Raw genomic sequence first — 10,928 nt, 5'->3', positions numbered from 1 at the left:
TGCAATGATCTGTTTTAGCCATTAAAGCATAGAGTATTCTGGGGCACAGCAGCAGGGAACATGAAGGAAGTTTGGTAATTAGGGTGCAGAGGAACTATACGGTAATGTCTTTCTGTGAAAGGATAAACACGCTTGTCTAGGCAGTTTCCCACCAGGAGGAACTCAGGCACAGCCCTCCCTCATTGTTAACACTCAAAAGGCATTGTGGTGCCCTGAAGGGGTTCCAGGGATGGACTCATCTCCCTGCTAGACCTTTTTCAGGAAAAGGATGCTCTGTGCGGAGCCCATGAGCCAAGCTGACAACAGGACCAGTGGTGAGACCCCAGCAGAAACCAGCCCAGTTCCTGGGAAGATGGAGACAGAAAAAACTCATCTCTCTCCAGAGAGCATTGAGAATGCAGAAGATTAACTTGGACATTGATCGCAACTCCATGGCTGAGACTTGGTACTCTGAAGAAATCTGTAGCTGAGAGACTGAAGATGAGGCTAAGAAAGTGGAAATCTTAAGTTCTGTCAATGTGGTCACTCACATGACATGTAAATTTGTCTACATGAGAAAATCTCCTTTCATTTTTATTAGCTGTAATAAAATGCTTTAAAGCATTTGTTCACACAAAATTTAAAATAGCAATTTTTTTTTTTTTTGTCCAAGTGTGGAATAGCTTCAACTTGCTTCACTACAATTCAGAGGAGACTTTGTGCAAACAGAAGGTGTACAGAAACCAGAGACTATAGACAGTCTTGCAATGTTAATACACAGTTCAATTATAACCCCAAAAAAGTACCTTTTTCAGCAGGAGACCTAGGATAAAAAGCCCACTGACAATTCTAGGGCTTGGTTCAAGTCTGGCTGCAGTCAGTACATTGCATCAAGCTAGCCCAAGGAGGGATGGAACTTACATTTCTCTGCAAACTCTTAGTCTAAGAAAGACCTTTGTTTCTTCCTCCTAATATAATTAAATTCTATGTAGGATTTGTCAGAATTTGCTTGAAGGCTTGAATTTATGAAGGGACACTAACTCATCCAGGCACATGTTGTTTAACAATATAAAACAGCATGGGAACCATATGTGCAGTATGAAGCAAGCCCCCACAGCTCTTTCATTTGTCACTTCTGAAAATGTAGACACATGGCAAAGATTATCTTCTGCACAGTATTTTATCCATCATATGTAATATTTTATAAACCTAGTTCACCTGAGACTTTAAAAAGTAATGATGGTTGCCCTTTTTTTAAAATCTGTTCAGTCTTCTGAACATTAGTTTGGTGGGAATCTTAATAGGGTTTGATTAAATATTAACAGTGTATTAGCCATACATGTGTTTTTTCCAGCTAAATGTACAATGACCCAAGAATGTGAGTGTGCATATTTGGGGGAGTAAACATGTGCACAGAACCACTGCTTTGAATGCAGGCATGAAATTAAGATTAAATAAACAAACAACTTCTGTCTAAGGATACGAAATCCGCACACTGATGCGGTCTGACAAGCAGAGTTTGTCACACGGGGTATGGAGGTTTCCTGAGAAAGGCTGAAGTGACTTTGCTGCAGGATGCACACAAGATGTGTAAGAGAGCACATCTCTCCTGCCATGCCATGTCCATGGAGCACCTGCAGGCCCATGCAGAGCACCTGCTGGGAAAAGGCAGAAGAGAAAGCCATGGGGACTCAGGCAGAAGGCATGAAGTGTAAGATGTATCAGAGCACCCTCCTGATGGGCACTGTGTCTGCACCTGAAACTGAAAGGACACTGCCACCCTGGCACTGCAACCCTGTCCTTCTGTCCCTGCATTTCCAATGGGAAATGTGACTGACAAGTTCCCCAGATGAGCAGCTTAAAGGTACATCAAACAAGCACAAAGCTCAGGGCTATTTTCCAGCTGTCCAACAGGACTGTCACATCCAATGCACGAGGAAATGGAATGGGTCAGAGTGTCCAGACAGCATCTCACATTACATTTCAACCTCTGGATATTATTTGGATCCAGCAGCCTCTCCTGTTTAACTCCTTCCCAGTTCCAGCGCTGTACTGCTTCTGAGCAGGAAGAAAATGTTATCTTAGCTCTAGAGGTGCCAGCCTTTCCAGATTACATTAGAATCTTTGGCAGAGTAATGATTGCCCAAACCAAAAATTTAAAGCTCATTATCTAACCTACAACATTCTTTTTGGCTTTAAAAGAAAAAAGCAGCTTATTGTCTTATTTAAATTATATTAAAAGTTTCAGTGACATTTTTACATAATGTTTGACCAAAGATCTCAACAAAATTGCATAAACTTCAAAAAAAACTTCACAAAAGTTTTAAAATATCAGATACCTAATGAAAGTTATTTCTAAATATGTAACCAAGTACATGAACAAAATATAGAAAAAGTTAATTTCCTTGATTCAGCTAGGTTGTGCTTCAAAATCCCAGTTCAGTGAGTCTTCTGCTGACTGTATAGGGGCTTACACATAGTGCATAGTTAGTTTCTAGTAGAGCATTTTATTCTGCATTGACTCTTTACCTGGGTATTTGCAGAATGTGACACCAAAAGATATTTCTGACTGAATGGTTAGGTTTGCCAGAGGTATAGAAAAAAGTTTTACTAACAATTTTTTAATGAATACTATTGGCCTCATACTGTTCATGTTTCTTGCTGCAGATTCCACTATAATCTGATGTATAAATCATGTATTCTGGATGAGTGCACAGCCATATTCATGAGAATAAACAGACACAGACAATATGGAAAACAATGTGTTAAGCAATCTCCAGCTAGCATAAAGGTGAAATTATTTTTGCTGGGAATAGCAAAAATTTAATGTAAGAAAAATATTCTTGAGATGGCTTTTCAAAAACACCACAGCACAGAGGGGAAACCCACAAGGAGGAATGGGTTCTAATTTCCTTCCTTCAAGTCAGTGGATGTGTTTTGTGGATATCAGGTATTTCACTCATAGAATATAGGAGGTTTTAATGTTTCTTCCTCCCTCCTTTGCAGTCCCACTTCAGCTGCTGGCCTGGGCAGCCATTGGAGGTCTACTATCAGCTGATTCAGCTTTGTGAGCTAGGCACAAAAATTGTACCTAGATTCGACAGTGTAAGGAGTGTGAGGCTGTAAGACTCATACATGAACAGATAGAAAGTTTATTCCTGGATATCCCAGGAAAGCACACTTGGGTTACTTGTATAAACTTCAACTTTACTATTCACTCTCAATGCATCTCAAATGACAGTTAAACTAGAAACTGTATTTCCAGTGTCATCCACCTGACATGTCCAGGCTCATGGCTTCCAGGCAACATTGTGCTTTTGTTTAATATCCTTTCAGATACAGCCTACAAGCCAGACACTTCCATCGCACACTTTATGAATGGATGCTGCACCATTTGAAGGCAGAAATTAGGTCAGAGGAAAACAGGAAAAGCTGTTGAATAAGGTATGTCAGGAAATTATTTGGATAACAACACACTGAGGAGAGGTGATGTATACCAATACACAGAATCTGCCTTTAGCTTGAAATACTGTCATATGAAACCTTCAGTCTGTATGTCAATTCAGTTTGAGCCATTAGCCATTTTTCCTCAGTCACCCTGTTCTGGAGGGAGCATCTCTCTAGAGACAACACTGGATGATGCAGTCATTATTTATCATCATGACACCCCTCCCGGGACTGTTAATATATGGATCTTGAAAATCTGTCAAGACCATCAGTATATTACAAAGATGGCAGAGATAGTCATTATATAATAACTCTTCCACAAAAATGTAGTTTAAACAATATGATATTAAAGCCTATTCATCAGCAAAAAACCAGAACAATCCTTAGACTCAGTGACCCTCAATGTTTATGTCTTCTATCATGGGCCTTCAGAGCTTATTAACTAAAATGTTTGTTCATATATGTGTATACATACACATATACATACCTCTTCATTTGCTGGAGGTGAAGATTACAGCACACTTTTATGCACAGAAGAGAAGCAAACCTGATGGGTGAAGACTGTCAGAGCAGCAGTGGTACTTGGTACTGCTAATGCCTAGTTCATAGTTTTTAATTGTTTTCTGGTGGACAAACCACTCAGCAATCACTGGTCTGATATTGAAGTCTTTACTGAATTCAAATGCCTCTGTGTTAGGTTGCAATGCAAGCTGTGGCCAGGGGTGTGTATTCTATTGTCAGCTGTTAGAACCAGGTGGGGCAGTTAATGGGTCACCTGTGAAAGCCAGGTGGGGAAATTTTTCTTTATCTCTTCCAGCACCCATCCTCCCTCCAGGGAGATATCTGCTGTTAATGGGCCATTGAGTCTTACTGCATGGCTGATAAAACCACATCATCCCATTGTGAGATGCTCCGCCCAGGGGGAGGAGCTAAGCATTCCTACCTGGAATAACCTGAATTTGGCACACCACAGGCAGCCTTTTCCCACTGAATTCCCAGAGGAAGACCAGGGCCATCTACACCACCACTGGACCTTCAGAGGAAGACTATACCCTTTCTACAGGATCACTGCTTCAACAGAACCACATCTGCCACTCCAGGAGGACTGCAGCCACCGTTTCAATTGGACTGCTACCAACACCCTGACCCACAGGGTGTCAGATTTTATTCTGACTCTCGATGTTGTTATATATAACTGCATTTTTATTTTTATTTTGAAGAACTGTTATTCCTACTCCCATCTCTTTGCCTGAGAGCCCCTCAATTTCAGAATCATAATAATTTGGAGGGAGGTGGTTTACATTTTCCTCCAAATGTAGAAGAGGCTCCTGTCTTCCTTAGCAGACACCTGTCTTCAAACCAAGACACCCTATTCCTGATTTAACCAATTTTAGGTCTTCAAAAACCTAGGTTTAGCTATACTAATGAGACTCCATAGAATCTCCAGTGTTTTTCTGTAACTCAGATCCTGCACTCACAAACCACAATAGGGACTGAAGCTGCCTGTGGGGCCCTGCTCCTACAGCTGAGTAAAATACATCCTTATAGTTTGAGTTTCTAAATATATTTTAATCAGCACTTTCCAGGCTTCCTAGAAAACTCCTGATTTTCTTCTGATTCATAATAAAATACAATTTTTTCCATGGATACCAAATTTCAGTCAGCATCAGTAGTTTAATGCTAAGATTTAGGCATTGCAGTAGTAATTTGCAAACATCTACAGATTATACAGTCTATAAAAAGAAAGATCAAGATATTTAAATTACAAAAGACAAATGCGTCTCTGGAAAATTGCTTTGGACTTTGAGTATTGTATTACATTAATAAAACAGCTCTTCCTTCCTGTTTGTTTTATATTACTTTTTAATAGAATTAAGTATGCAAGGGATAAATCATATTTTAACCCCACTAGGAAATAGCAGTGTATCTTTCTATCTAACTACTTGGAATTCTACTAACATTATTTTAATTACACTTTACTTCTTGCTGCATTTGAATGACTTCTTTCCTTATACATGGCACATTTAATGCTTAATTAGAAGGGCATTTAATTTTGAAATGACTTAAAATTATTTGTTTTATTTTTTTAAATGATTAAGTTGATAAGGAAAACACCAATGTATTTTTAACAGGCAATGACAAAAAACTCCCTACTACATGACACTTATTTCTGTTAAAAAAAAAAAAAAGAAAAAAACCCAGAAATTTTCTTTTCAATTTGAGAAAACAACAGCTAAACAATGCTGTAAAGTTGATTTTTGTATCTACTTTAGCATTCCTCACTCTGATACCTACTTACAGACAGTTTTGTTATGACTGAGCTCATTTTCCTTTTGAGGATTTTTTTTTTAGTTTTGCTAACAAAACTAAAAGAATTATTGACAGTGATTTCTTCAGGTTTCACTGTTTCCTGTCACTATCTGCCAAATGGAGAGGTACAGAATCTAAATCTATTAAATGAGAAGCAACATTCCTGCCCAAGATCAAAGCGTGTAAACCAGAAGCCCAGTGAAATACGTATTTATTCATCTTTGAAATGAATTATTTCATTTTGAAAGGTACAACACCAATGCAAATCTCATTATCTGTCCAGGGGATATTTAAAAACCCACCCACTTTATCAATGTATCAAATATAGATTCAGCATTTCAGTGTAAAGTACTAGCAAAAGTAACACATTTGTATTTCTTACCTGATAATTTCTATGGGGACACACACATATATATATACATACACACACATTGGGTTTTTTTGTGTGTATATATTACATGTATTGCATAATATATAGCTTATATGAAGTATGTGAACATTATTTATATTTTATATATTACACATTGTGTAGTATATTTATTATATATATATAATTTACTTTTTAAACTTTTTTGTTTTCCAATGGGATTCACCAACACATTTATTACACGGTGTATCACATCAACTCCGCAGAAGTTAATTTGCCATTTAAGAGGATTTTGTTTTTAACAGCTTAACATTTCCATAACATTGCACATACTTATATATCCAGATCTTACCTAATTATGACTATGCTTTGCTAGTTACACAAGGATTCAATATTTGTCATTTTTAATGCTTTTTTTCACAGGGACACTCGATGTTATTTGGTGAAAGGGCTCACTAATCTCAAGCTAAAGTTGCAACACTACGTGACTAGTGGTGATGAGCAGAAATAAAGATCTGCTGTGACATCATCAATTGTAAGATCAATACCAAACTACACCGATGACATCACTATTTAGCAATTGTGGAATATGAATGTTTTTCAGAGCAGATTTTGTTTACTTGATCACAAAGAAAACACAAAGTATTGTTCATCCTTCAATTTACACACCTGAAAAGATCCTTTTGTGGACAGTCCTATGCTAATGATAAAATTTATTACTGTGAGTTTTCAGCATAGAATTCACAAGTAGTTAGTTCAAATGGGCAGGCTTGGGTAACAAAAGCAACAAAAATCCCTGTGGTGCAGTACTGCACTACAGCAATTCACCAGAGTGCCTGGTGATGTGACCACATCTGCTGGAGCCTCACAACAGAAACTTTCCTGAAAATATAATGACAAAGAATTGGAGTCTGGATTGCTGGATATAGTTAATCATACATACATGGACCATTGGTGTTGAAGAGTTATCCAGAAGCAGTAATGCATGAGATTCCACCCACTTATGTTCCAGTTTCAGTATCACATCATCAGTAGCACAGAAAGGCTCTCCAGAAGACTTTCCCAAAATAAAACAGGAATGCCAGGAATGTATTTAGAAGCTAATTTTAAGTGTGTTACATTGTCAGATGAAGGCTCCACTGATTACCCTGTAAGGTAATACTGTTAATATTTGTTATTCAAATAGTTCAGGAGACTAAGAAAAGAAATAAAATTAAACAAAATGCTATTATCATCAACCTAAAAGCCCATACCAGTTTGTCTGTTGCATGGGCACTGCAAAAATATTCTGCAGCAGCAGAGATAGGATAGCAGTTCTGCAGTGCCTTAGAGATGTAAAAACTATGGAGAAACATCTGACATACTAACAAACCTGATTACAGCATTTGTTGTTACATTAAACTTTTACACCCTTCCAGTGAATTTTCCCTCCCTCAACTATGAAGAGATAACTCATTCACCCCAGGCTATTTTTTGGCACAGGTATCCATTTTTTATATAATTAAGTGTCTAAAGGAAATAGATGCCACTGCAGATACACTGGTACATGTAACTCTCAAATACGGTCTTGTTCATACAATAGGAAAATTGCTTTTCATATTCTGATTTGCATTTATAATAATGATTAACATGCAGTTCTTGAAAATATTGCATCCTAATCAGTCTCTCTGTAATGAAGGAGTAAGACTATCCACATTTTCACAATAGGGCAGTTTGTTTTTTAAAGGTCACAATTCAAGAGCCTGGGGATGAATTCAGGAGTTTCTTAGTTTTGAAGGCTGGGTCCAAGCCATTAAGCAGTATGACATGACTGACTTTAAATAAATTACTACATATAGTATTCAAGTCTATTCTGTGAGTCTCCTGAAAATTACACAGGGATGCATGTCTGAGAAATAAGATTTTCTCAGACATATGTTAGAGACTGAATTTGGGATAGGTTTCTCAAAGTATTGTTAAATCTCACTATCTAAAAAGGATGATTATGTGGTAAAACTCTAACAGTCTGAGCGGGTATAATTGTATCTCCTTCCCTAGGCAGCAGCAAAAATTACATTTTGATGTTAAATATTGATTTTATGTACTTTAAATAACTCATGAAGACATCTCATGAAGAACAGGATCAGACATTTACACCAAGAAAGCACATTTGCACAATGAAAAAGAGATTATTTACATATTAGTACTCTTCAATACAAAATGGATTTAAAACTATCTCTCTGACACCGTGGAGGGAAACATGCAGAGGAGTAAGGTATGGAGCTGTCTCAATAATAGCATATGTGCCCCTGGGACAGAGTCTACAGCTATAGTTTTTAACTAAGATCATCTCTTAATGATGTTTTCTTAGTCCAGAGGATGAACAGACTATCTCACAGAGTACCTCTGTGTCTAACAGACATTTATCCTATTCTACCTACATTCATGTTGGTATAATGGTGTCAATGGCTGTGCCAGTACCATCTTCTTCCATAGATTTACAGTGACCTTGCAGAGGTCTAGATTTAGGAGCAATTCAAACCAACTGAAATCAGAGGCAACCAAGGTCAAGGTTTCAGTAGGATACAAAGTAATATTGATTTACAGGAAATTAAAATATGACTCTCTTTTAGAGTAATCTTGAAATTCATAACTCTAATAACTAAAACATGTTTCTTGGTAGTAGAAAAGCTTCTCCAAAAACTTTTCTTCTGCCTGGGATCTTAAATTTACTGCTTCAGTCTTTACATGCTGGGCCCCTTGCTGCCATTCCAGAGCTGTGGACTCACTCTCTGCAATTCTGCATCAGGGGATACTGTGGGAAGCAGCTGATGCCCTTGCAAGGCAAATCTGCCATTTTTGAGTCTGTGGAAATTCAGCTACACAGACACAAACAGGGGTTGCTCAAGATCTTTCACTAAATTAAATGTCTCAGCATCAACATGATTCTCTCCACTGCTCACTTAACACTTATTCAGACCAATTTTAAAATATGAAATAGACCTTCAGAATGAAGGCCCTATACAGGATTTATTAGATTGAAAGTCCATTTCATCTGAACAGTTCAAGCAGGACAGCCCTGCTCTTTTCCAGGAGGTTATTTTTGCTTCTGGCTGTGCTTAAATACTGGAGTGGGGTGGGTAGTAAAAGGCTGGGAAGCAGAAATACACTTTTAATCCTCTTTACTTCTTCAGAGAGCACTTTTCAGCTCTTCAAGCATCACCAGAACTACACCTACACCCATTTCACTAAGGTTGCTGCCACTGGCACATGCTGCAGGCTACTGGTATCACTGGTGGAGCGAAGGCAGCAGCACTCGATCACCTTGGCACATAAGTTCTCCATATTAAAAAAACCCCTACAATCCACCCCTCCCCCCACAATAAAAATTAGGATGCCTCAGACTGTACTATAAATTATATATATATACATATATACATATATATATATACATATATATAGTTATATATACTAATAAAATGTTAATAATAGTGGTGGGGGGTTGTTTATTTGTTAAGAGTTTTTTAGGGGGCGTCTTAGATGCCAGGGGGCTTCTTTCTGTTTTTTAAATCAAAGACCCTGCGCACACCTTCCCCTGGGTTTAGCTGGCCGCATCAAAGTTACTACGTAACCTTGGGTTGTATTCAGCTTTTCTAAGTTCTTTTGAGAAGGAAATTGAATCCCTCCCATGTTTGAGAAGCCCAGCTTTCAGTTTAAATAGGATTTTTCAAGTATTAGCATATCAAACAGTGTAGTTGACAGCATGCAACATAAGATTAGCACATTTTATTTTTTCTAAGTCTTTGCTTCCTTCTGTCCTGCTATTTTGCATTTTTTAGTGAGAGCAAACCAAAGGCAAGCTTGGTAGCCATCTGCAGGAGCAAGACACCAGGTATATTTACACAACAGCTTAATTTGCTTTCAGGACTCAAAGCAAGGCTTTAATCTGCTGGGTCCTCCATGAACACTGCTGGCCCTTGGGAAGTCTACAAGGCAACAACATTTCAGCCCAGACCCCTGAAAATATTTATCAGTACTGAAGAGCTGGATCCCAGAATGCCACGAGGATGTTAGAAATGTTAAAGAAGCCAGGATCCTCTCCTGATCATAAATTGTTCAGGGGACATGCCGGCTCACATAGTATAAAAAGGGACATGGAAATAGCAACTCTGCCCCATCTCTGGATTGGCAGCAAGCGAAAGTTGTTGTAGACAATATGAGTTTTAGAATCTATATTCTGCAGCAATATTTTGGGCTTTTAAGTCTCATTTTAGCATTTTGTTGCATATTTGATGAAAAGCTCACGAATTTAGTGTCAGTGTCAACAGTGAAATAGTTGCATTGATTGTCTCAACATGTTTAAACACTGAACACTGACACCTCGGTCACAGGTTTATTGTGGGTATGTTATGGCAGACAGCCACTAACATTGCACAAACATAAATGATTTGAGACAGACTTCATAATTAAGGAATAATATATATTTGTAGGATATAAGCCTCCAAAACTCATGAAAAACATAGTAGGTCTTTACCTGCTTTTTTAGATATTACCACCTATATAGGCAACCCTTATATCACTCCTCTGACTAGTACCAGAACAAAAGTCTTGTGGTATAATTGTCATGAGAAAAGACAGACTGAGGGAAATTACATTCATTTCTCAACCTCAATTATATTGCTAGGACTACCAGAAGCATTACTTCCTAAAAACCTCTCAAGTATGACATACATCATTACCTTCCAGGTATCCATAACTGCAGTCAGTGAAATGTTACATTACAGTGATGCCAAAGCTCCTTAATCAAGTTCTACTTTTCCTGCATTAGGTGATTCACTGGGTCATG

The sequence above is a fragment of the Taeniopygia guttata genome, chromosome 2, assembly GCF_048771995.1.
Source record: "Taeniopygia guttata chromosome 2, bTaeGut7.mat, whole genome shotgun sequence".
In the NCBI taxonomy this organism is placed as follows: domain Eukaryota; kingdom Metazoa; phylum Chordata; class Aves; order Passeriformes; family Estrildidae; genus Taeniopygia; species Taeniopygia guttata.
The sequence above is the reverse complement of the archived record's forward strand: the minus strand, read 5'-3'. Positions refer to the sequence as shown.